Source organism: Macaca nemestrina, chromosome 9 (assembly GCF_043159975.1).
Source record: "Macaca nemestrina isolate mMacNem1 chromosome 9, mMacNem.hap1, whole genome shotgun sequence".
NCBI lineage: Eukaryota > Metazoa > Chordata > Mammalia > Primates > Cercopithecidae > Macaca > Macaca nemestrina.
Genome location: NC_092133.1, coordinates 57,189,438 through 57,213,851, shown reverse-complemented (window position 1 = coordinate 57,213,851; position 24,414 = coordinate 57,189,438). Strand labels below are relative to the sequence as shown.

The window sequence follows — 24,414 nt, the reverse complement described above, 5'->3', positions numbered from 1 at the left end:
GAGGACGACCTGGACCAGACCGGCACAAGGGCTTTTGGCTTAATTATGCTTTCTAAAGATTATCACCACTCCTTTATAAAGATGAAACTGAGACTCAAATCACCACGAAAGAACATTTATTAAGTACTCCATTAGATATAAGAGAAATTCACTTAATATATATGACATATACATACATATATGTAGATACATAGATAGATAAATAAATAGGTATCTACAGATAGATATAGGCTTATAGGCATCTACAGAAAGATGTAGATATATACAAAACACCTGGATCAAGCTAGAACTCCAGGTAAGCAGCACATTCTTAAAGAATTCAATCTGAGTTAACAGTTATAAAACAAAAACAACAGCAACACACACATAAATACCTAGCACAATATCTAAACCAGACAGGAGATAAACAAACTAACATTTATTGAGAGCTTAATTCTGCATGAAGAACAACTTTAGGCCCTTCATTCTAACCGATTTAAATTGTTACTTACACGAAAGCACTATCTATTTAAATCTAAGACATTTTCTTTCAAGACCATCGGCTGGCTTTCCAGGGGCCAAAAATGAATGGCGAAAAAAACTACTGAAATTAAGGTATTTTAAGAAGAAATAACTCTATGTCAAGGTGTAGCTTAAAAGTGTAGAGGAAAGATGATGATGTGCCTTAATGGGGAGAAGGTTTCAGGCATCCCAGCACAAGGAACATGTTGCAAAATTCTGCTTTGGCCAGAGACTCAGAACCATGTGGGCATTATGGTGATAGACTGTAAGAGCCTCAATAGTGTCAACAGGAGACTAGAGCATTGCTGAGACAGAACTGGGGTATTCTACTTCAATTGGCTTGCACAGACCTTCACATTGTCAAGAATGTGCAGGAAGAAAGAAAAACAAAGATCAGAGAAATAGAATGATGCTCAGAGAAATGGCAACAGAAGAACATCTCTGCGGCAGGGCAATGATGTGCCCTGACAGCTCAAACTTTGGGGTTTTCAGACGCAAATTTCAGAAGGAAATGGCTACCCTTTCAGCTGAGCTGATGGTGAATAATTACATCCTGTCTATACTTCTGCTCAAATTAGATGGTTTTTAAAATATTATGCTGACAGTCAGGTTTCATAGCAATCATAATTCAATATTTTGATGAAGAATTTTCTCTGAACATCATGGCCACTGCACTGGCCTGTCTTTCTTATGTCACATGGAATTGAAGGGAACTAATGTGGAAGTGAGTTTTTTGACCTACCAGGTGAGCATATAAAGAATACCTTTGCAGGGTCAATCATAAAAGTAAGGTGTTTCTTTTTTTTTTTTTTTCTTACCTTCCAGTTCTTAAATAAAGTGAGGGGCCTCTCAAAGAGGCAAATGGACTGAGACTGCCTGCTGTTTGGAGAATGAAGGCAAGGTAGTGAAAGAAGCTAGAGATCCTGTAGTCCTAGATCTTGATTTGAATCCTGACTCTATCATTGAACTAGCATTGATGTTCTTGGCAAAGTGACTTTTCTGGGCTTCTGTTTTCCGTCCTGCTTAACAAGTAAAGTTTTTTCTATTTCATAGGGTTTTGTGAAGAGTCTAAATCTAAACATATTTGAGTGTGGCTTTCATTGTCTCCAGAAGGTTTACCTGGGGATCACATGGCCAAGCCTGCAACATACATCATATGAAAACTGTGCCTATCAGTTCCAATATCAATGCTGAAATATGAAGAGATTGCTTTACAAATCATTCGTTTTTCTAAGCATTTGTTCACTTAATTTTTAAAATTCCATCTTATAATTCCTACAACTTGTAATGCTAAAATGTTCTTCCTTATTTTAAAAATAATATAGTGCATACAACCTGTGTAAAATACTCTATGCATATCTGAGGTCTCATAAGAAGAGACACTTCACAAAATCTACTTGTACCTTATAAAACTTCATTTGTGCAGGCAACTAACTACTGCTCTCTCTAGATTTTGATCACTGGATTTGTTAAGTAATGCATCTGACAGAATAAGATTGTTCACTGGATATACAATGATTTATATTAATAAATAATATATAGCATTAATATGTAGTTAAAAATTATTAAGATATATTGGAAAGGCATATGTCATACTAGATACTTAGTAATACATGTAAAGTATCTAGTACAGTGCTGGCATAAAGTGAACACTTAGAAAATGATAGCTGACATCAATGAGTGTCCTGTAGAAATTAATAGTCAAAACAAAGTGCTGGTCTGCTCACTTGGAACATGTTTTGCCTTTTGTAAATAGCAGCAGTCTACCTCCTGAAAGAAATGATCTTATCTTAATGTGAGAGTATTTAACTTTTAAACGGTTATTAGAGGATCCACTATATTCATTGTGCACATTTTGGGGTCCCTAATTATCTTTTTAGGGAACTTTGATGTTTCTCAGTATTTCAAAGTCCCAGTCAGTATATACTAGTGCATTTTCTTTGTCTTGCAATATATTAAAAATACCATAATCTGTTACTTTGTTATTTAAAACATCACTTTACCTCTGATCACCTATTTTTGCTATGCAACATACCTCATAATTGTCAGCTATTGCTTTTCTAAATGCATCAATTGAATAGAATTTGTGACTGTGAATGTCTAAATCACAATCCACCACCTTTCAAAAGCAACAAATCTCTTGTCACTCTCAATCAAAAGGTATATCCTCCTTCCTCTTCTAGGGTAATACTTGGTAGCCTGATGCTATATGAAACCTACGTATCTATTAACTCTTGTATGGTATGCGTCTTGCTAGGATATTGATAGCCTTTAATTCTTCTGAACTTACAGTCCAGAAAATTTCTTAGACAAAATTGTAGCAGGGGCTTATATCTCAATATGAGATCAGCGTTTATCTCCTCTCTCTTTTGGGACACCGTCATACTTGATACTAAAGGAACAGATAGATATAACCCCACAGCAACAAAGAGAATGAGAGTGGAATCATCTGTAATCAAGAAATTTCATAAAAATTTTATAAGACAATAAAACAGACAGATGAGTCTGAAGACTGTTGGAGAAAGGCGGAGAAGGCCATAACCAAGGATACTGATTAAGTGGATTGCAAGCTGTAAGAGAACAAATATGAAGGAGGACAGATTCAACGCATAGGCTTGAAAAGAGAAGGGTTAATTGGAAGCCTATAATGAAATAGTCAACACTCTTTCTCTCATCTACCCATGCAGAGCACTCTAAAGTGAGATATACGTATCCTTTCCCCTGGGAGTTGGGAAAGGAGTGTCCTCTGGATATGTTGAATAAATTATCTGTGAAGAGGTAGGGCAGTCAGTGAAGGAATGATCACCACGGAGCAAATCTCTCATCATTCTGCTATTTAGGAGTCCCAGTGCGTAATCTCTGGTTTCCTATCATCTCTTCCATAATCGATTCCTTCCCCTTCAACAAGTCATATTCACATACACAGGGCTTATGGTCAGTTTTTTAATGCCACCGATGATGAGATTTGAGAAAAAGCTGAAACATGCACAATAAAGGTAATAGACAAAAGTGACTAAAGATAAAATAGAAGTAAAGAGGGGAGAGTGAGAATAAGAGAGAGAGAACAAAAGTACTTCTAATTGCTCCCCAAAGAGAAGATTGAGAAGATATTGCAACCATAAGCCAAAAAGAGGGTACCATGAAAAAAGTACAAAGACAAAAGAAGACTCTTAAAATCCAAAATCTCTCAAATTTTGAAAAATTAATAGACATATTGTAATAGTAAATTAAGCAAATCTCCCAAGTACAACAAAGACATTGAGATGGAAAATACTGTTATATCCTGTCTAAGTAATATAAATTATCCTTATTTTCAATTTTTAGAATCAACTTGTAGGCAAAGTACAAAGCACTTTACTGTAATTACTGAACAGAATGTACACATTTTCAACCTTACCAAGAATAGAATAGATGAAGGGAGGATGAATGTGGAAGAAGTGTAGGAACATGGATGCCATTATCTTCAGAGTAAGAAATCAATAGATACTGTCTATTATGATGGAACAAGAAATGATGACATAATATTGTTGAGTGGTGCAAAAATGACCTGTGAAGGAACTACGAGTACCTTTGGACAGAGGTGAGGATGAGAGACTATAAAGGTCAGTATTATTAAGCTAAATAAATCCTTATCTACTGTTAGTAGACAGAATAGTGATAAAGAAAAAAAAATAAATTTAGAAACAGCAATATGAAAATTTTTACATGAAGAAATGGAAAAAAACACATGAATAGACAAAAGCAGAGATAATGATAAGTAGTTATCTCTGAGAAGTGGAAATGGAGTAAGGAAATTACCAGAAGGCAAGAATTACTGCTTTTCCTTCTATGTGTTTCTATACTATTTGCTCTTTTAAACCACGAACATTAAATAAAATGTATACTTTTATTTAATTTTAATGCAAATGTTAAGAAACCAAATAGCCTCCATAGGCCTTGATCTCAAACCATTTGAGAGGCTATCTCTGTGCTTTTGTATTTCTTTGGTGGCTGTTCAATAGCCTCAGCATTTTAACATCATGGGAGTCACCTTTCAGCCATTCCAAATCTCCTTAGCAACCATCTTCTACCTATTTCACAGAGTGATATATTTCCAAATTAAAAATAAAGTGGTAGAGAGAAATGAGAGGAAATAATCTCATTTTACCTGCAGAATCAGATATGCTCAGGAAGTATGTTAGTACTTCGCCTTTGAAAATATGCTTAGTTTATTACAAATGAAGTAAACTCTTGACTACTTAGAATTCAGTGTTGTAGAACTCTGTAAACTAACCAGAATTGTTGCTGCTGCTGCTGCTGCTGCTGTTGTTGTTTTGTTGCATTTTACCCTAAGAAGAAAGGAAATATGCATGTACACATCTCACACCACTTCCAATCTAGTGGAAATACTAAGTTCCTGAGCATAGCAGTATCATTTCATTTCAACCTTCCTTGACTCACTGTGGTGTAAAAAGGTGACTCTGTAGAACTGAGGGACTTTTTTCTGCTTCTTTGTATCTTTTAATATTTTTCTGATTGTGTATAATATAGACATATTATCTTCAGCATATGAAAAGAAATAAAAGTTGTCAGGAAAAAAACCCAATGAAAACTTGGGAGATCTCAATTATGAAAGGAAGAGGGATGCATTTTAGTTATATAGAATGCATTTATAAGACAAGAAAGGAAGTGCCTACATTTTGAATTTGACTCACATGGTTGGACAGCTTTCTAAAAGAAGTTCTAATCAAGGAGCCCAACATCAACCTCACTCTTTGAGCTTGGAAACTGCAAAACACTCTCTCACCATAATTTTGTTCTTCATTTTCATGCAGTTCCTTGTCAGAAAATTTCTTTCTTCCTGTATTGTATGTATTGAGTTGGCTTCTTTACATATGACAAAAGTAATACATGCTCAATGCAGAAATACTGGAAAATACTGAAAAGTAAAAAGTGAAAATGACTCATTATTCTACTACCTGGAGACTACCATTTGTAACAGTTTGGTGAATATCTTCCAAGTTCTTTTAATATGTTTATAATTTTATACAAAAAAATGCATATATTGCACATGTAATTTGGTAGCCTGCTTAGCAAATTATTGTAAACACTCTAAATATATTTCTCCAATATATATTTTAAGACATGAGATCTCACTCTGTCACCAAGGTTGGAATGCAGTGGCACAATCACAGGTCACTGCAGTCTCAAACTCCTAGACTCAAGGAATCATCCCATCTCAGCCTCCAAAGTAACTGGGAATATAAGTATATGCCACAGAAGTCTGTTAACTTTTAAAATTTTTTGTGGAGGTAGTGTCTTGCTATTTTGCCCAGGCTGGTTCTCAAAAATTTTTTTATTTTTCACAAAATATTCCATCTGGTGTCTGTTTTACACTTTTCTCAACCAATCCTTTATTGTTGGATGTTTCAGATGTTTCTAGTTTCTGACCATGATCATGAATACATTCATAAATGTATTCATACATACATCATTGTACACATCTCTGAGAATTTCTTCTGTATTAATCATTAAATAAGAAATTGCAGGATCAAAGATGGTGCATATTTTTAAGTCTTTCTTAAAATATATTACTTACATTACACAATTGGACATAAAACACTCCTCAGCAAATGCAAAAGAATAGAAATTTACCAAACAAGCTCTCAGGCCACAGTGCAATAAAAATAGAAATCAAGACTAAAAAAGACTAAAAAAAAATCACTCAAAGCCATGTGTTTATATAGCTTTGGGGTAAATAATAAAATTAATGCAGAAACAAAAAAGTTCTTTGGAACTAATGAGAACAAGGATACAACATACCAGACTCTTTGGGTCACAGCTAAGGCAATGTTAAGGGGAAAATTTATAACAAATGCTTACATCAAAAAGTTAGAATGATCTCAAATTAGCAACCTAACATCACAACTAAAAAAAATAGGGAAGCCAGAGCAAACCAACCCTGAAACTAGCAGAAAACAAGAAATAATAAAAATCACAGTTGAACTGAAAAAGATTGAGACATGAAAAGCTATTCAAAAGATCAATGTGTGGCTTTTTGAAAAAAAAAAATAAGATCAATAGGTCACTAACTAGACTAATAAAGAAGAAAAGAAAGAAGATTGAGATAAACACAATTAAAAATGACAAAGGAAATGTTACCACTAACCCCACAAAAATACAAATACCCATCAGAGACTACTACAAACACCTTTAGGCACACAAACTAGAAAACATAGAAGAGATGGATAAATTCCTGGACACATACACTCTCCCAAGACTGAACCAGGAAGAAACTGAATCCCTGAATAGACCAATAACACACTCCAAAATTGAATCAGTAATGAAGAGTCTACTAACCAAAAAAAGCCCAGGACCAGATGGATTCATCGTCGAATTCTACCAGATGTACAAAGAAGAGCTGGTACTATTCCTACAGAAACTATTCCAAAAAATTGGGGAGGAGGGACTTCTCAGCTCATTCTATGTGCAACATCATCTTGATACCAAAACATGGCAGAGACACAATAAAAAACAAAACTTAAGGCCAATATCCTTGATGAACATTATTGCAAAGCTCCTCAACAAAATATTTGCAAACGGAATCCAGCAGCACACCAAAAAGCTAATCCACCATGATCAAGTAGGCTTTATCCCTGGAATGCAAGGTTGGTTCAACATACACAAATCAATTAATGTGATTCATCACAGAAACAGAACTAAAGACAAAAATCACATGATTATTTCAATAGATGCAGAAAAGGCTTTCAATAAAATTCAACACCCTTTTATGTTAAAAGTTCTCAATAAACTAGGTATTGAAGAAACATATCTCAAAATAATAAGAGCCATCTATGACAAACCCACAGTCCACATGGTACTGAATGGGCAAAAGCTGGAAGCATTCCCCCTCAAAAACTGGTATAAGGCAAAGAAGCTCTCTCGCACCACTCCTATTTAACATAGTAGTGGAAGTTCTGGGCAGATAAATCAGGAAAAAGAAAGAAATAAATGGCATCCAAATGGGAAGGGAGAATGTCAAATTATCCCTGCTTGCAGATGACATGATTCTATAACTAGAAAACCCCATAGTGTTAGCCCAAAGCCTCCTTCAATTGATAAACAACTTCAGCAAAGTTTCAGGATACAAAATTAATGTACAAAAGTCACTAGCATTCCAATGCACCACCAACAGTCAAGCTGAGAGCCAAATCAGAAAAGCTCCCCATTCATAATTGCCACAAAGAGAATAAAATACCTCAGAATACGGCTAACCAGGGTGGTGAAAGGTCTCTACAATGAGAATTACAAAACACTGCTCAAAGAAATCAGAGATGACACAAACAAATGAAAAAAAAAATTCCATGCTCATTGACAGAAAGAATCAATATCATTAAAATGACCATATTGACCAAAGCAATTTACAGATTCAATGCTATTCCTGTAAAACTACCAATGACATTCTTTACAGAACTGGAAAAAACTATTTTAAAATTCATATGGAATAGCTAAGGCAATCCTAAGCAAAAAGAACAAAGCTGGAGGCATCATACTACTTGACCTCAAGCTATATTACAGGGCTACAGTTACCAAAACAGCATGGTATGGTATAAAAGCAGACACATAGACCAATGGAAAAAACAGAGAGCCCAGAAATAGAACTGTACACCTACAACCATCTGATCTTTGATAAAGGTGACAAAAACAAGCAATGGGGGAAGTACTCTCTATTCAATAAATGGTACTGAGATAATTGGCTAGCCATATGCAGAAGATTGAAGCTGGACCCCTTCCTTACACCATATACAAAAATCAACTCAAGATGGATTAAAGACTTAAATGTGAAGCCCCAAATTATAAAAACTCTGGAAGGCAACCTAGGCAATTCCCTTCTGGACATAGGAATTGGCAAAGATTTCATGACGAAGACACCAAAAGCAATCACAACAGAAGCAAAAATTGACAAATGGGACCAAATTAAACTTAAGAGCTTCTGCACAGAAAAGGAAACTATCAACAGAATAATAAACAAAATGGGAGAATGATTTGCAAAATATGCATCTGACAAAGGTCTAATATCCCACATCTCTAAGGAACTTAAACAAATTTACAAGAAAAAAAAATCTCATTAAGAAGTGGGAAAAGAACATGAACAAACACTTGTTAAAAGAAGACACACGTGTATCCAAAAAATGTATGAAAAAAGCTCAACATCACTAATCATTAGAGAAATGTAATCAAAATCACAATGAGATATCATATCTCACCAGTCAGAATGGCTATTATTAAAAAGTCAAAAAATAACAAATGCTTGGCAAGGTTTCAGAGAAAAGGGAACACTTATACACTGTTGGTGGGAGTGTAAGCTTCAACCATGTAGAAAGAAGCATGGTGATTCCTCAAAGAGCTAAAGAAAAGAAATACCATTTGACCTAGCAATCCCATCAGTGGGTATATACCCTAAGGAATAAATATCATTCTACCATAAAGACACATGCACACACATGTTCATTGCAGCTCTATTCACAATAGCAAAGACATGGAATCAATATAAATAGTCATCAGTGGAAGGCAGGATTTAAAAAATGTGGTACCTATACACCATGGAATACTATGCAGCCATAAAAAAAAGAGTAAGATTATATCTTTTTCCAGAACATGGATGGAGCTGGAGGCCATCACCCTTAGCAAACTAATGCAGGAACAGAAAACCAAATACTGCATATTCTCCCACTCATAAATGGGAGCTAAGTGATGAGAATACATGGACACAAAGAGGGGAACAACAGATACTGGGGCCTACTTCAGGGTAGAAGGTGGGAGGAGGGAGAGGATCAGAAAAAAATAATTATTGAGTACTAGGCTTAGTACCTGGATGACAAAATAATCTGTACAACTATCCACCACGACATGAGTTTACCTATGTAACAAACCTGTTCATGTACCCCTGAGCCTAAAATAAAAGTTAAAAAAAAAAAGAAAAGAAAATCTGTGGGGATAAGACTAAGTAAAGAAATAGAGGAATTGGTATTGAAGAAGTGGAGTAATATTTTGTCTTCTGAAATGAAAAGCAAAAAGATTAAACATTGCTATTGGGCAGATTTGTAGAGACAGGAAGTTGATGAGTTTTTTAATCAATAATCAACTAAAATTTTCCATTAAAATGTAAAGTAAAGTTTTTGTTGGAAGAAAATAAAAGATTTGCTCTTGTAGCATTTTGAGATCTGTAGAATAAAAGACTGGTAGTAAGTATATCAAAATATTTGCACTGGACTTTGGGTAATGAGATTACGAGAGATTTTGTTGTTTAGCCTTTGAAGAATTTCCCAGACTTTCATCAATAATCACATATTATTTCTTAACTTAAATTTGTCGACATTTAAAATAAAAAATATCAGCATTGTATGTAGAGTATATACAATGCCAGCCAGTCTATATCCACATTTAACTTTCCCTTTTGTCTTAATCTAACCTGCCAATGAATCTTTGATTACATTACATTCTGCCTCAACCTAACTCAGTCTCTGTCCAGCCATTGCTAGTTGGACCAGCAAACAGCTGTTTACCCAGGGGAACCAATTCATAGTCTTAGCTCAGCCAATCTAGTTCTCTAGAATGAGATATAGAGACTGCCATTCATAGTTGGTAGGTTCTGGAGCTAAAAAGTCATGTATGTGGAGCAGCATTACCTAGAAAAAGAGGAAGCCAGTCCGCAGGGAGAAATGGAGAGGTGTTTCTGGAAAGGCAGAAACATAGGACCATATGGCTTCAGAAAGACACAGAGACAAATACTACAATTCCCAATTTCTGGTTCCCAGGCCTGTCCCCATGAGCTCTGGGGATAATTTCTTTCCAGTCATACATAATGTTTATGAGACAGCCAGTTGTATACTTACTTTCACCCCCCAAAATTTTATATATATATATACACACACACACACACACACACACATATATACTACACTATATATGCTTGAATTTTTGTTCTTTGGGACCACAAACTACTACAATTCCCAATTTCTGGTTCCCAGTCCTGTCCCCATGAGCCCTGGGGATAATTTCTTTCCAGTCATACATAAGGTTTATGAGACAGTCAGTTGTATACTTACTTTCACCCCCCAAAATTTTATATATACACACACACATACACACACACACACATATACATACACTATATATGCTTGAGTTTTTGTTCTTTGGGACCACAAACTGCCCACTTGAACAACATGTGACCATGGACTTCATAAGAAGTTTGGTGTAATACTGGCATTCTAAACCCAAAAGTGCAAACCTCCATCATTTTCTGCTGGGGCATATCATGTTTTTATGAATCTGGACAAACATTTACATATGAGGAGATTTTACATAAGATCTGGATCTTCATCTTTTTTGAAAGTATTTCCTAGATGGAGCATCATTGAGCCCACATTTCTGCATGGCCTAAATCGGGCTCTTTCTGAGCAGTTGCTGACCCTTTGGGGTATAACCTGCAATCTGCAGTTCACATCCTGTACCACTCAGGTGGGACTTGCTTAGTTATTTTCCCTGCCCAGCTGTGTTCCTGTCCTTTACCTTTTAGGCCTCCATAGGAGTTATGTTCCCCACGCTCTCTTCCAAAAGATCTACTCTGAATTTTTTCCCTCTCTTTTGCATGCTTCTAAAGGTCAGATTCCTGGGTTCTTCATAAGAGATTACAGGCAATCTTGCTCCATCCCCTGCATTTTCGCCAGAGCATCATTTTTTTAACTGAAGTTAATTGCTTGTCATTAAAGGGTGATGTTGGTGCACCTGAGGAACAAGGCATTTCATCTGCCTCAGCAGTATATCCATGGCAAAAGATAAAAGCTAGAAAAATCAAACACTTCCTCATTTCTCCGGAAAAGCTTTCTTTTACTAAATTAAAAATACCTCCTTTGGAATATCTTTTATTTTTTCTGCACAGTGAATCTTTGTCACCACATTGTTATCCCAAATCCCAAACACAAGCCATGAGGTTGGAGGTTCTGATGAAGGATCTGATCTGAACATTAAAATTATTAAACCTCAATTATGAAATTGTGTGACTTAAAGAACTAATGAGATATGCATTTTTTTTGACCCTGAGAACCTGTTTTGAAGGAGCAAACAATGTGTCATGATTTTCCCTGCATCAGATGGGAGCAGTGCATGCTGGCCTTGAGTATTAGCTGGCCCGAAGCCTTCTTCATGCTTTAACATCCTTGGAATAAACCAAGGGCAATATGGATTAATGAGGGGAACTCACAGGAGATCTTAATCTCCAACGTCTTGAAAATCTAAAGTCTTGGCATCTATTAAACCACAGAGGAAAATTTTTTGGTAAGAAAGGATACTTTTTGAAAACTATGTGTAAAGAAACAGATTATTTCTTTTACTCAAGTTTTTGAAAGCTTTTGATCTGAACCATTAACATCTACATAAGGAGCCCAATCCTTTGCCAACTAGCACATTTAGGAGGATAGTCTTTGCTCTTAATATCTGAGTGAACTTCAGCTTACCACTTGAGAGCAGGAGATCAAACTCAGAATTGAACAAAGTTTAGGCTAGTGAAGAATGTCCCACCTTCTGCCGGTTGCGGTAGCTCACGCCTGTAATCCCACCACTTTGGGAGGCCGAGGTGGGCGGATCACAAAGTCAGGAGATTAAGACCATCCTGGCTGACACGGTGAAACTCCATCTCTACTAAAACTGCAAAAAAAAAAAAAAAAAAAAAATTAGCCGGGCACGGTGGCATATGCCTGTGGTCCCAGCTACTCGGGAGGCTGAGGCAGGAGAATTGCTTGAACCTGGGAGGCAGAGGTTGCAGTGAGCCGAGATTGTACCACTGCACTGCAGCCTGGGCAACAGAGTGACACTCAATCTCAAAAAAAAAAAAAAGAAAGAAAAAAGAATGTCCCACCTTCTATCTATAAAGCCACACCTCTATGAGGCAGGAGGAAAAGGTGTCCACTATGCCACTGCCTTCCATTAGTCAAGGTAACGTATTTCTTGGCAGAAATATTCATAGTTGTGGATTTCAAACACAGTCAAAGTAGAGGTTCAGCCTAGGCTTACCTGTAGTCAATATTACCCATCCTGTATTCAGGTTATTTTAATATTTTGTTAACAATAAAAAATAACATGGATTGTGTATATTTATCCAGTTCACCATTTTGAGTCTCAAGTGGACACAAGGAAAGATTGGTGAACTGATCCAGCAAAGTACAGTCATCCTCAACAAAGATATTAGATGTTAACATACCTGACTTGAAGCTATAATTAAATGTACATCTGAAGCCACTGCAGAAGAATCTGGAGGGAATCAGACCCTTTCATTCTTTACTGACACCTTAACATTCTACACTGAATATGGAATATCTCTGCTTGTATTCATCACTATCGAGATTTGCACAGAGCTTTAAATTATAACTTCATTTGCATAACCATAGGCTTGTTGCTAGGTATTTGTCTCATTTTTAGCAAAGTGAGGAATTAGGAACTCCAGCAGATAAAGAAGAAATAGCCAAGAGCCCCCTAGGATATAGCCCTGTGATTTCTGCCAGGTGACAACTATAGAAACCCAAGAATACTGGCTACAGCTTAGGTCTCCACTGAAGTTCAAACCCCAGAATTCCAGCTTCACCCCACAAAGAAAGAAGTTTCCATTTTTAGGGGAGGAACTTTTATAATGAAACGTGAAGCATGTTTTATTAGCAGTAAAGACCTCAGTGATAAGTAGTTGATTAAGCCAGTTTCTGATTTGCTGCTTTACTGGAAAACAATGTTAACTAACAAAATAGAAAAAAGACATTTAAAAAATACACATGTACCACTGTTTCTTCCCTGGGCATACTCCTTCCTTCATGAAACATTGGATATCGGGGGAGATTAAATCATAAAATGCCATAATCTCTCACTTAACAGAAACAGAGAATAGTAAGTTATAGGTAAATGAATTTTCAAAATAACTGAAATTTACTGCATTAAGCATCAACTTCTTAAAAATACATCAAATAGAGAAAAAAATTTAAATTATATATAATACAAAAATATAAATTACAACTTTATAAGGTTAATACATATTATATAATTATATACATACAAATTACAAATATATGACTTATTTTTTGCCATTTAAAGCAGAAGGTATTGACCGTGACTGCTTCTTGATAACACAGGCTCCCTCATCAGGAACATGTATCTCTGCGGCACTCTCAGTATCCTAATATTTTCATGCATTCATTTTGATTTGGCTTTTTATAGTTCTTTACTTTCCTTTTTATTTTCAGCTGTTCAGCATCATTTCAGTCTGATGGTTCTAAGACTCTTTCTCAGCCACCCCAAATGCTCTTGTTCTGAATCCTTAGTTTTGAATCCTGTTCTGAATCCCTAGTTCTATCTAATCTGCTACGTACAAGTAGAGTAAAAGTTAGGGAGTATGTGAGTGTGTGTGAGTGTGTGTGTGTGTGTGTGTGTGAGACAGGATTGTAAATCAGCCTTTAAGGACTCTTTCAAGAGTAAATGCAGGAGTTTTAGTGACTGGGCATGATAGCTACACTTTTAATGGCTCAGATTCCCTTTCCTTTCCCTGGCTCTTAGTTAAGCTACCAATAGTCGATGTGGCTGATTAAGTGGCATTCTGATAAATGAGGTATCAATGGGCTGTGATAGTATATAAATTCTTTTCATCTGAAGCTTTAAGTACACAACTCAACTTTCAAGACCAACTTATTGCCGGGCGCGGTGGCTCAAGCCTGTAATCCCAGCACTTTGGGAGGCCGAGACGGGCGGATCACGAGGTCAGGAGTTCGAGACCATCCTGGCTAACACGGTGAAACCCCGTCTCTACTAAAAAATACAAAAAAACTAGCCGGGCGAGGTGACGGGCGCCTGTAGTCCCGGCTACTCGGGAGGCTGAGGCAGGAGAATGGCGTAAAAACCCGGGAGGCAGAGCTTGCAGTGAGCTGAGATCCGGCCACTGCACTCCAGCCTGGGCGACACAGCGAGACTCCGTCTCAAAAAAAAAAAAAAAAAAAAAAAGGACCAACTTATTTCCATCCCTACATTGTGCAACCGTGATGTGCAATGTGAATAAAATATTATTGAGCATAAACATCATTTAACACATAAAGAGCAAAGTATTAATTTTGGGATCATAAATGTTTGGAAAGAGAAATAAAAGGCAGCATATTAGCAAACACTCTTCTGATGAATCCTCAAAGAATTGTGCCAGTCACGTGCTTCAGAGTCCCAGGTGGAGCTTGCTGGCTTGTTCATGAGTGTCTCTGGGCCCCAGCTAGAGACTGCTTCTGAAGGTCAAGGAGAAGCAGTGCTTCCCTGAGTTTTTTAATTTTCACAGTTAATTCTGACTGTTGTAAACCACAAGACATGAACCCTCCACATTCTTACCCCTGGGTACTCCTCGTCTCTCTGTACGCTATTATTTTTCTCCTTTCTCTCCTCTTCATCTCCAACTCTGTTGTCCATTTCATCCCCTTTCTATTATATTTCTTGTTCCTTCTGCCCTTGCAGATAGCAGAGGCTCCCATGCTCTCTTCAAGAACTGTGAGATCTGGTTTACTAAGGCGCTGATCTATGTTCTAAACTTTCTTTGCTCAAAATTAATATATTCCAACATTCCTTGCTTTCCCCACTCACATTGCTCTTTAGTAATTATTTCCTCCTGCTTTTTGTTACAATGAATGATTTTTTTCCTGTCAATATCCCAGCTACATTAAAATTCATTGAGAACAAGCATTATTTCTTACTCACATTGATATCTTCCATAATACCTACTAAACAGTAGTCATTAGATCTATATACATATACATGTAAATATAAACATATATGTTTAAATTGATGCTATTAATATATAGTAATAATCATTATATTAATATACTGCATTCATGTGTTGTTTCCAAAGCACTTCAATATTCATTATCTTAATTTAAGTATATAGCAAGCCAATGGTTTTAATGGAACCAAGATGGGCATTTATTATTTTGCTTGCCCAGCATTCATTTACTTTTCTTCTGACACCAATACTCTGATTTTCTCTGAAAAATAATCTCTACCCTACTTTTATTCCAAGTTTTAGATGTGGCACTAACTCCTGCCCTGAATCTAGAAACAGTCAAGTGATGAATGTCTGACCTATCAGAGCACTGTGTTCCCTGGACTGTAGTGATTGTTTCAGGGATAAACATCAGGTCCAAAAAAGAAACAAAGGGATTAAATTCTGGGACTTTTGTAATATTGTCAGTCACACACAATAGCTCATTTCTAATGGTGTTACTGTGATTTTTAGAATGTAAGCCAACTTGGCAATGTAAGGGAAGAACCAACAGGGAGAACAGCAGAACTGAGGGAAGGAGAAAATATAATTGACTCTTGATAACATCATTTGAACCCCATGATCCAGCCATACCTAAAGCCTACATAGAACATTCATTGTTCTATGAAAACCAATACATTTCCTTTCACCATGAAGCCTTTGAACAGGTTTTCTCCACTTAGAAAAGGACTCCTGACCAATCCAAAGACTAATATCCCTGAAGATTAAAATGGTGCCAAGATCCACCTAAAATCATGTGATTAGTCCTCTCAGGATCAGAATCAGCTCTTAACTAGTGTTTTTTCTAATACCCTTCTCTCACTCATGGACTTTAAACTACAAAAGATTCTGAGGAACATGCTAGATTTTTCCTCTCCTCCAATGCACCCCATACTATTACTTCTCTTTGACATAGTGTTATAAAATACCAATGTCCCTTGGCAACATTCAAGGAGAGTCAGAAAACAACTTTCAAAATCGGTTGTCAGTGGAGTTTTTAAAAAGTCAATTTCTTTGTATATAACCAGACGTGAGACTGCTAGATTGTATGGTAGTTCTTTATCTGCATTCCCATGTTTATTGCAGGAATATTTATGATGGCCAAGAAACGGACTCAACCTATGTGTCCATCAACAGATGAATAAAGAAAATGTGTCATATATACACAATGAAATATTGTTCAGCCATAAAAAAGAATGCAATCCTGTAATTCACAGCAACATAGGGGAGCCTGGGAACATTATGTTAAGTGAAATAAGCCAGACACAGAAAGATAAATACCATATGTTCTCACTCATATGTGAAAGCTAAAAAAGTTGATCTCATAGAAGTAGAGAATAGAATAGTGATTACTAGAGGCTGAGAAGGGTAGGAGGAAGTGAGCATAGGAAAGTGTTGGTTAACGGATACAGAATTACAGCTAGATAGGGGGAAGAAGTGCTAGGGTTCTATGGCACTACAGGGTGACTATAGTTAACAATAACTTAACTGTATGTTTTCATATAGCTAGAAGAGAGGATTTTGAATATTTCCAACACAAAGAAATGATAAATGTTTGAGACAATGGTGATGCTAATGATCTTGATCTGATCATTACACATTGTATACATGTATTGAAATACCACACTGTACCCCATAAATATGAACAATTATTACGTGTCAATTAAAAATAAATTTTAGGCCAGATGAAGCAACTCATGCCTATAATCCCAGGACTTTGGGAGGCCAAGGCAGGAGGATCGCTTGAGGCCAGGAGTTCAAGACTAGCCTGGGCAACACAGTGAGACTGACTCCCCGCCCAACTATACAAAAAATAAAAAATAAAATAATAATTTTTTTAAAGTCCACTGTTGCCACAAATTTATTTTACACAGTTAAAATGAGTCTACCAAATATTGACAGCTTTCACAATTTACTTATCCATAGTATGGGTGAATATAATTAGCCATGTTTCTTTCTATAGTTTCCTCCTGATCCCACAAGTTAACACATGATTTGGTCTTTCCCCCCAGATCCAAGTAAGTCACTGTACCATGTGACAAGAATAGAAATTATTCAAGCAGAGTAGATTTTTTTAAATGTCATGAACTGGGACAAAGAAATGAAACTGATCAAACCCTGCCTATGTGGTATTACTAAATAATTCAACAGCAGATGTTTCTGGCAATTCAGGCAGCTCATAGTAGTTAGAGTTTAAGATCTCTACCCCAGGCAGAAAGAAGCTTGCTTCAGCTGTTTCAACAATGCCTACCTGATATCAGCCCAAAATATTGGTCACTGTGTACTCACCTGTCTTCTTTCATAAAACAGAACCCACTGAAACAGGGAGAAAGGAAAACAAACCTGGAGGTTCATGTGACATGTTGGCTGCCATAGCTGATAGGAATAGGATCTGTCCTTCCACTGGCAAAAGGTCAAGGTCAGGCTTGTCAGTTTTTATGCACCTGTGAAGCTGAAGAGGTAATCAATCTCGGGGGATTACCTTTGTTTGCTGTTTGCCCATAGTACACACACACACACACACACACACAGATACACACACAGAAAATCCTCATTATTGGTGGATTTACAGATTCTGTATTTGCAAATTTGCCGACTTGATAAAATTTGTCACTCCAAAATCAATACCTGTGATGTTTTCATAGACATACTCAGAATGACAAAAAAATTGTAGTTGCCTATGCAGTCCCAACCGAGGTGAACAAGGCCACAATACTTTGCCTTCTTGTTTCAGCTCTCATACTGCTACCAAGCGTCCTTTCCACAGTCTATTCAGTGCCATGGTTTTCTCATTTTTTGTACTTTTTGGTGGTGATTTCACTGTTTAAAATGGCCCCCAACTGTAGTGCTGAAGTGCTGTCTACTGTTCCTGAGTGCAAGGAGGCTGTGATGTTCCTGACACAGAAAACATGTGTGTTAGATAAACTTCCTTTAAACATGAGTTATAGTGCTGTTGGCTACGAGTTCAAGGCATATGAATCAAAATATATATGAAATAAATAACCACATAAAACAAGGTTATGTATTGAGCAGTTGATAAGAATGAATATCGTGAGCCCACAGGGAATCTAACTATATACCTTTCCTAGAAGTAATGGTTCAGTATTTGATACTGAGTATTCACAGTGACCATACAGAATGTAATGACTTTGAATAAAGAGACTTGACTGTACAAACATGTATAATACGTATATGTGAATGTACACATTATTTCTTTTCTTATATATTTATTTACTTGACAGATAAAAATGGTTTATAATTGGCTGCACACAGTAGCTCATGCTCATAATCCCAGCACTTTGGAAGGCCAAGGCAGGAGGATCCCTTGAGGCCAGTAGTTAGAGACCAACCTGGACAACATAGTGAGACACTCTCTCTACTGAAAAAAAAATTAGCCAGGCATGGTGGTGTGCGTTTGTAGTCCCAGGTACGCAGAAGGCTGAGGTGGGAGGACCACCTGAGCCCAGTAGGTTAAGGCTGCAGTGAGCCGTGATCATGTCACTGCACTCCAGCTTGGGTGGCAGAGCAAGAGCCTGTCTCATAAAGTAAAAGAGAGATTTTGAAAAATTGTATGTAATTATCATGTAAAACTGTTGTTTTGAAATGTGCATACATTGTGGAATGGCTAAATTGAGCTAATTAACATATGCATTACCTCACACACCCATTATTTTATATGGTGAAAACACTTAAAATCTATCTTCAAGATTACAGTAAATTATTATTATCTATAGTCACCATATATACATAGATCTTTAATTGGCATCATGTACAGGCAGACTTTCATTCAAATTGCCATTTCTTAGGAGAAAAGCTACACTGTCCTTTCTGTATTTAACATGACATTCCAAAAATACAGCTGTGGTCAGAAAACTCAGCGTCTACTCCATCCAGTGCCAGCAGATAAGAGGTTATAAAATACTTAGTATGGGACAATCTTGACGAGGTATGAAAAATGAAAGATCTGACTTTGAGCCAGTCAATCACTGCTTCTGTTATTTGTCCCAGTAACGATATTCACTGGGGAACCATGGAAACTGTTTACCTGAGAAATAACAAGAAGGTACAAGTACTACCATGCTCCCTTTCTCTGGACCTGATCCTAACCTCTGAATCTCCTTCACCACATGTGGCAATTACAGTGGGATCTTGTTGCCTGCTCCTTACCTCCGACGTTTAAGTGAGGCATTGATTTTTCTATCAAAATCTGAGATTATAGTCATATTGACCAGAGTTTTATTGTCAGCATCATAACCACAAACCCATACGGCACACCTGCTAGGGAAAGCGTGGTGCAAGGCAGTTTGAGGCAATACAGAGAAGTTCAACATAGAGTTAGTATTTTCCGAAATCATACAATGATCACAGGAAAAAAGCTGAGATAAAATTCCAATTTTAAACTTTTGAGGACCTTAATTAATTTGATGTTTATGTGAGCTAATTCAGAGTTTCCATTAAAATAATGGAAAGAGTAGTAGCAGGTCCAATGTCATGACTCAGGCAGAAAGTAGAGTCATGCACTGATTAGCAATGTTTTGGTTAATGACAGACTGTGTATTCAATGACGGTTCCATAAGATTACAATGGAGCTGAAATATTCGTACTGTCTAGCGATATCATAGTCATCCTCATATCATCATAGAGCAACAAATTACTCATGCATTTGTGGTGCTGCTGGTGTGAATAAAACTGCAATGCCAGTCCTATACAAGTCTACATACATACAATTATTTTTTATTTTATTCTACTTGAAGTTCTGGGATACAAGTCCAGCAAAACGTGTAGGTTTGTTACATAGGTATACGTGTGCCATGGTGGTTTTCTGCACCTATGAACTCATCATCTAGGTTTTAAGCCTAGATGTAGGTTTTAGTGCTCTCCCTCCCCTTGACTCCCACCCCTCAACAGGCCCCGGTGTGTGATGTTCCCCTCCCTGTGTCCATGTGTTGTCATTGTTCAGCTCCCACTTATGAGTGAGAACATGCAGTGTTCAGTTTTCTGTTCCTGTGTTAGTTTCGTACATACGATTATGTATAGTACATAATAATTGATAATGATAACAAACAACTATATTACTGGTTTATGTATTTGCTATACTTTTTAATCATTATCTTAGAGTGCCCTCCTTCTACTTAAAAAAAAAATGTTAACTGTAAACCAGCCTCAGGCAGGTCCTCGAGGAGATATTGCAGAAGAAGGCGTTGTTATCATAGGAGATGACAACTCCATGTGTGTTATTGTCCCTGAAGACCTTCCAGTGGGACAAGATGTGGAGGTGGAAGACAGTGATATGGATAATCCTGACCTGGGTAGCCCTAGGCTAACATGTGAATTTGTGTCTTAGTTTTTAACAAAAACGTTTAAAAAGTTAAAACATAAATAAATAATTTTTAAAATAGAGTAAAGCTCATAGCATGAGGACATAAAAAAATATTTTTGTGCAGCTGTACAGTGTGTTTGTGGGGTTTTTGTTTTGTTTTGTTTTTTTTGATATGGAGTCTCGCTCTGTCGCCAGGTTGGAGTGCAGTGGTGCGATCTTGGCTCACTGCAATCTCCCAGGTTCAAGCAATTCTCCTGCCTCAGCATCCTGAGTAGCTGGGACTACAGGTGTGCACCACCATGCCCAGCTAATTTTTGTATTTTTAGTAGAGACAGGGTTTCACCACATTGACCAGGATGGAATCGATCTCTTGACCTCATGATCCTCCTACCTTGGGCTCCCAAAGTGCTGAGATTACAGGTCCAAAAGTTTAACAAAATTTAAAAGCTTATAAAGTGAAAAAAGTTACAGTAACTAAGATTAACTTATGATTGAAGAAAGAAAAGATTTTATAAATTTAGTGTAGACTAAGTATGCAGTGGTTAGAAAGCCTACAGTAGTGAATAGTAATGTCCTAAGCCTTCATTTTCACTCACCAGTCACTCACTCACTGACCCAGAGCAACTTCCAGTCCTGCAAACTCCATTCTAGGTATGTATCCTGTGTAGGTGTACCTTTTTTTTTTTATTAATCTTTTGTATCATGTTTTTACCATACCTTTTCTTTGTTTTGATGTGTTCAGATACACAAATATTTACCACTGTGTTACAATTATCTGTAATATTCAGTACAGTAACATGCTGTATGGTGTTATAGTCTAGGATAAATAGGCTACACTATATAGCCTAGGTGAGTAGTAGACTACACCTCTCTAGGTTTGTGTAAGTACTCTCTATGATGTCCACACAATGGTGAAATTGCCTAAGGATGCATTTACCTGAATGTAATCTCATCATTAAGTGATGCATGACTATATTAGCATGTAAGCCTTGTGAGACAGAGTGTACTATTTTATTTTTCATTTGTTTACTTTTCTTTCAGTGGTAATTATGTGGAATGCTAAGAACGGGAGCTCAATACATTGTTGTCGAATTAAATGGAGGGTACCTGATATTTGGTGATATCATCCTAACTGGCCTTAGACAAACCTTGACAGTTATAAATCAATTTTTTTTTCTTTTTTTTTTTGAGACAGAGTCGCACTCCCTTTCCCAGGCTGGAGAGCAGTGGCGCAGTCTCGGCTCACTGCAACCTCTGCCTCCCAGATTCAAGCTGTTCTCCTGTCTCAGCCTCCTGAGTAGCTGGGTTTGCAGGCGCCCGTTGCCATGCCCAGCTAATTTTTTTGTATTTTAGTAGAGTCGGGGTTTCACCATGTTCCCCAGGCTGGTCTCAAACTCCTGACCTCAGGCAATCCACCTGCCTCGGCCTCCCAAAGTGCTAGAATTTCAGGCGTGAGCCACCACGCCCAGCCTTAAATCTAATTTTTTAAACTGTATTCCATACTGCTTTTTTCCAAATTGCTTGAAATGCTAAAGAAAAACAAATATACCGAACAAGTGTCCCCTGAACATGATATGAATATGGTAGAAGGAATGGGGCCGGGCGCGGTGGCTCAAGCCTGTAATCCCGGCACTTTGGGAGGCCGAGACGGGCGGATCACGAGGTCAGGAGATCGAGACCATCCTGGCTAACACGGTGAAACCCCGTCTCTACTAAAAAATACAAAAAACTAGCCGGGCGAGGTGGCAGGCGCCTGTAGTCCCAGCTACTCGGGAGGCTGAGGCAGGAGAATGGCGTGAACCCGGGAGGCGGAGCTTGCAGTGAGCTGAGATCCGGCCACTGCACTCCAGCCTGGGCGGCAGAGCGAGACTCCGTCTCAAAAAAAAAAAAAAAAAAAAAAAAAAAAAAAAAAAAGAAGGAATGAACACAGATAGATAAGGAAGGAGAGAGAGATAGGATGTTGGTAAAGGGAGGCAAGTTGGAAGAGAAGCACCAAAGCTTTATTAGGCTCTAGTAATGTTGCAGCTAGTTTAGAATATACCAGTCAGAACATCCAGCTAAACATTATGGATTGAACAAGTGCATTTCCTTTCATTTTTCTCCCCAAATCTATTACAAGGAATTATAGACACACGAACCTAGCAGTTCACAAGTTTTTCATCCTTGCTCATAAACTTTAAAACCTTTTTTTAGTTCCTCATTCCTTATCAGTAAGAGGAAAATTAGAATTACCAAGTAAATAAGAAAATTCTCTAACATAAAAAGAGGGTGGAAAATACATTAAAAATGACCGTCAAAGATGAAAAGATACAAAAATATGATCATAAGAAAACTTAGAAAATTATCATTATAGCATTAGAGATAAGAGTAGATACTGAAAATGAAAGAAAGGAAAGACCACAGGAAAAAAAACAGAGGGCAGAAAATTATCAAATTAATAATTTATACCAAATTCCTAGAATGGAAAGACAAAGGTTTCCAGATTTATTGGACTAACTTAGTACCCAGTATAATGAAAAAGACCGATTGAAGACCCATCACCAGTATACAAGCAATAAAAACTGCTAGAATGAAAAACTGTCATATAGAAGGAATCAGGAGACAAATTGGTATCAGACATCTTAATGCCAACACTAGAAGCTAAAACCCAAAGACACAATGTCTTCAAAATTCAGAGAGAGGAGTGATTTCCAAAATTTTGTACTGCTATAGTTTGGATATGGTGTGTTTTCCTCCACTACGTCTCATGTTGAAATTTGATCCCCAGTGTTGGAGATGGAGCCTAATGGGAGGTGTGTGGGGTCATGCAGGAGGATACCTCATGAATGTCCTGGTGCCACTCTTGCTGTAATGGGTGTGTTCTCACCCTATTAGTACCCAGGAGAGCTGCTTGTTAAAAAGAGCCTGGCATGTCCTCCATCCTTTTCCTTCCATTCTTGTCATGTGATCTCTGCACACACCTACCATGAGTGGAAGCAGCCTGAGTACCTCACTAGAAGCAGATGCTGGCACTGAACTTCTGTACAGTCTGCAGAACCATGAGCCAAATTAACTTCTTTTCTTTATAAATTACTCCACCTCAGGTATGCCTTTATAGCAACACAAATGGACTAAAACATTGCCATGGTTTTGCTGTGTCCCCACCCAAATCTCATCTTGAATTGCAGCTTCCATAATTCCCATGTGTCATGGGGGAGACCTGGTAATTGAATCACGGAGGTAGGTTTTTTCATGCTGTTCTTGTGATAGCGAATACATCTCATGAAATCTGATGGTTTTATAAAGGGGGGTTCCTTACACAAGCTCTCTCTTGCCTGCTAGTTTGTAACATGTGCCATTCGCCTTCCTCCATGATTGTGAGGCCTCCCCGGCCATGTGGAACTGTGAGTTAATTAAATCTCTTTTCTTTATAAATTACCCAGTCTTGGATTTGTCTTTATTAGCAGCATGAGGGCAGACTAATACAGACATATATCTAGTCGAGTTATCAATAAGTGTGGAGATAAAGACTTTTTAAACTTGGGAGACCTCAAAACCTTTATCATCTATGCCCCGATACGCTAAAAGATGCAGGATAATGTGTTCTCCACCAAAAGGAATATATAAACCAAAAAAGAGAAAGACATAGAAACAAGGAAACTCAAGATCCCACATAAGAGAGAGGCAAAGCAAGTCCTAGGATGGTAATGAAGTCCCAGGGTGACCCCTGTGCCCAGTCTCAGAAAGCACGAATCCAGACTGGAGCATGAGCAAAGAAGGCTCCCCAGAAGTTCCCTCTCCAAAA

The 24,414-nt window shown here is 37.4% G+C and overlaps 1 long non-coding RNA gene across 1 annotated transcript in view; it reads right to left on the bottom strand.

The window, feature by feature from the left end:
- Positions 1-263: 263 nt before the first annotated feature.
- The window catches only part of LOC139356239 (uncharacterized), a 51,465-nt gene continuing 27,314 nt past the window's right edge, over positions 264-24,414 (bottom strand). Inside the window, exons 2-3 of the long non-coding RNA XR_011607777.1 lie at positions 12,061-12,186; positions 264-5,419 (exon numbers count right to left, since the gene is read on the bottom strand). This is a non-coding gene — a long non-coding RNA (uncharacterized lncRNA). The remainder of the gene's footprint in view (positions 5,420-12,060; positions 12,187-24,414) is intronic.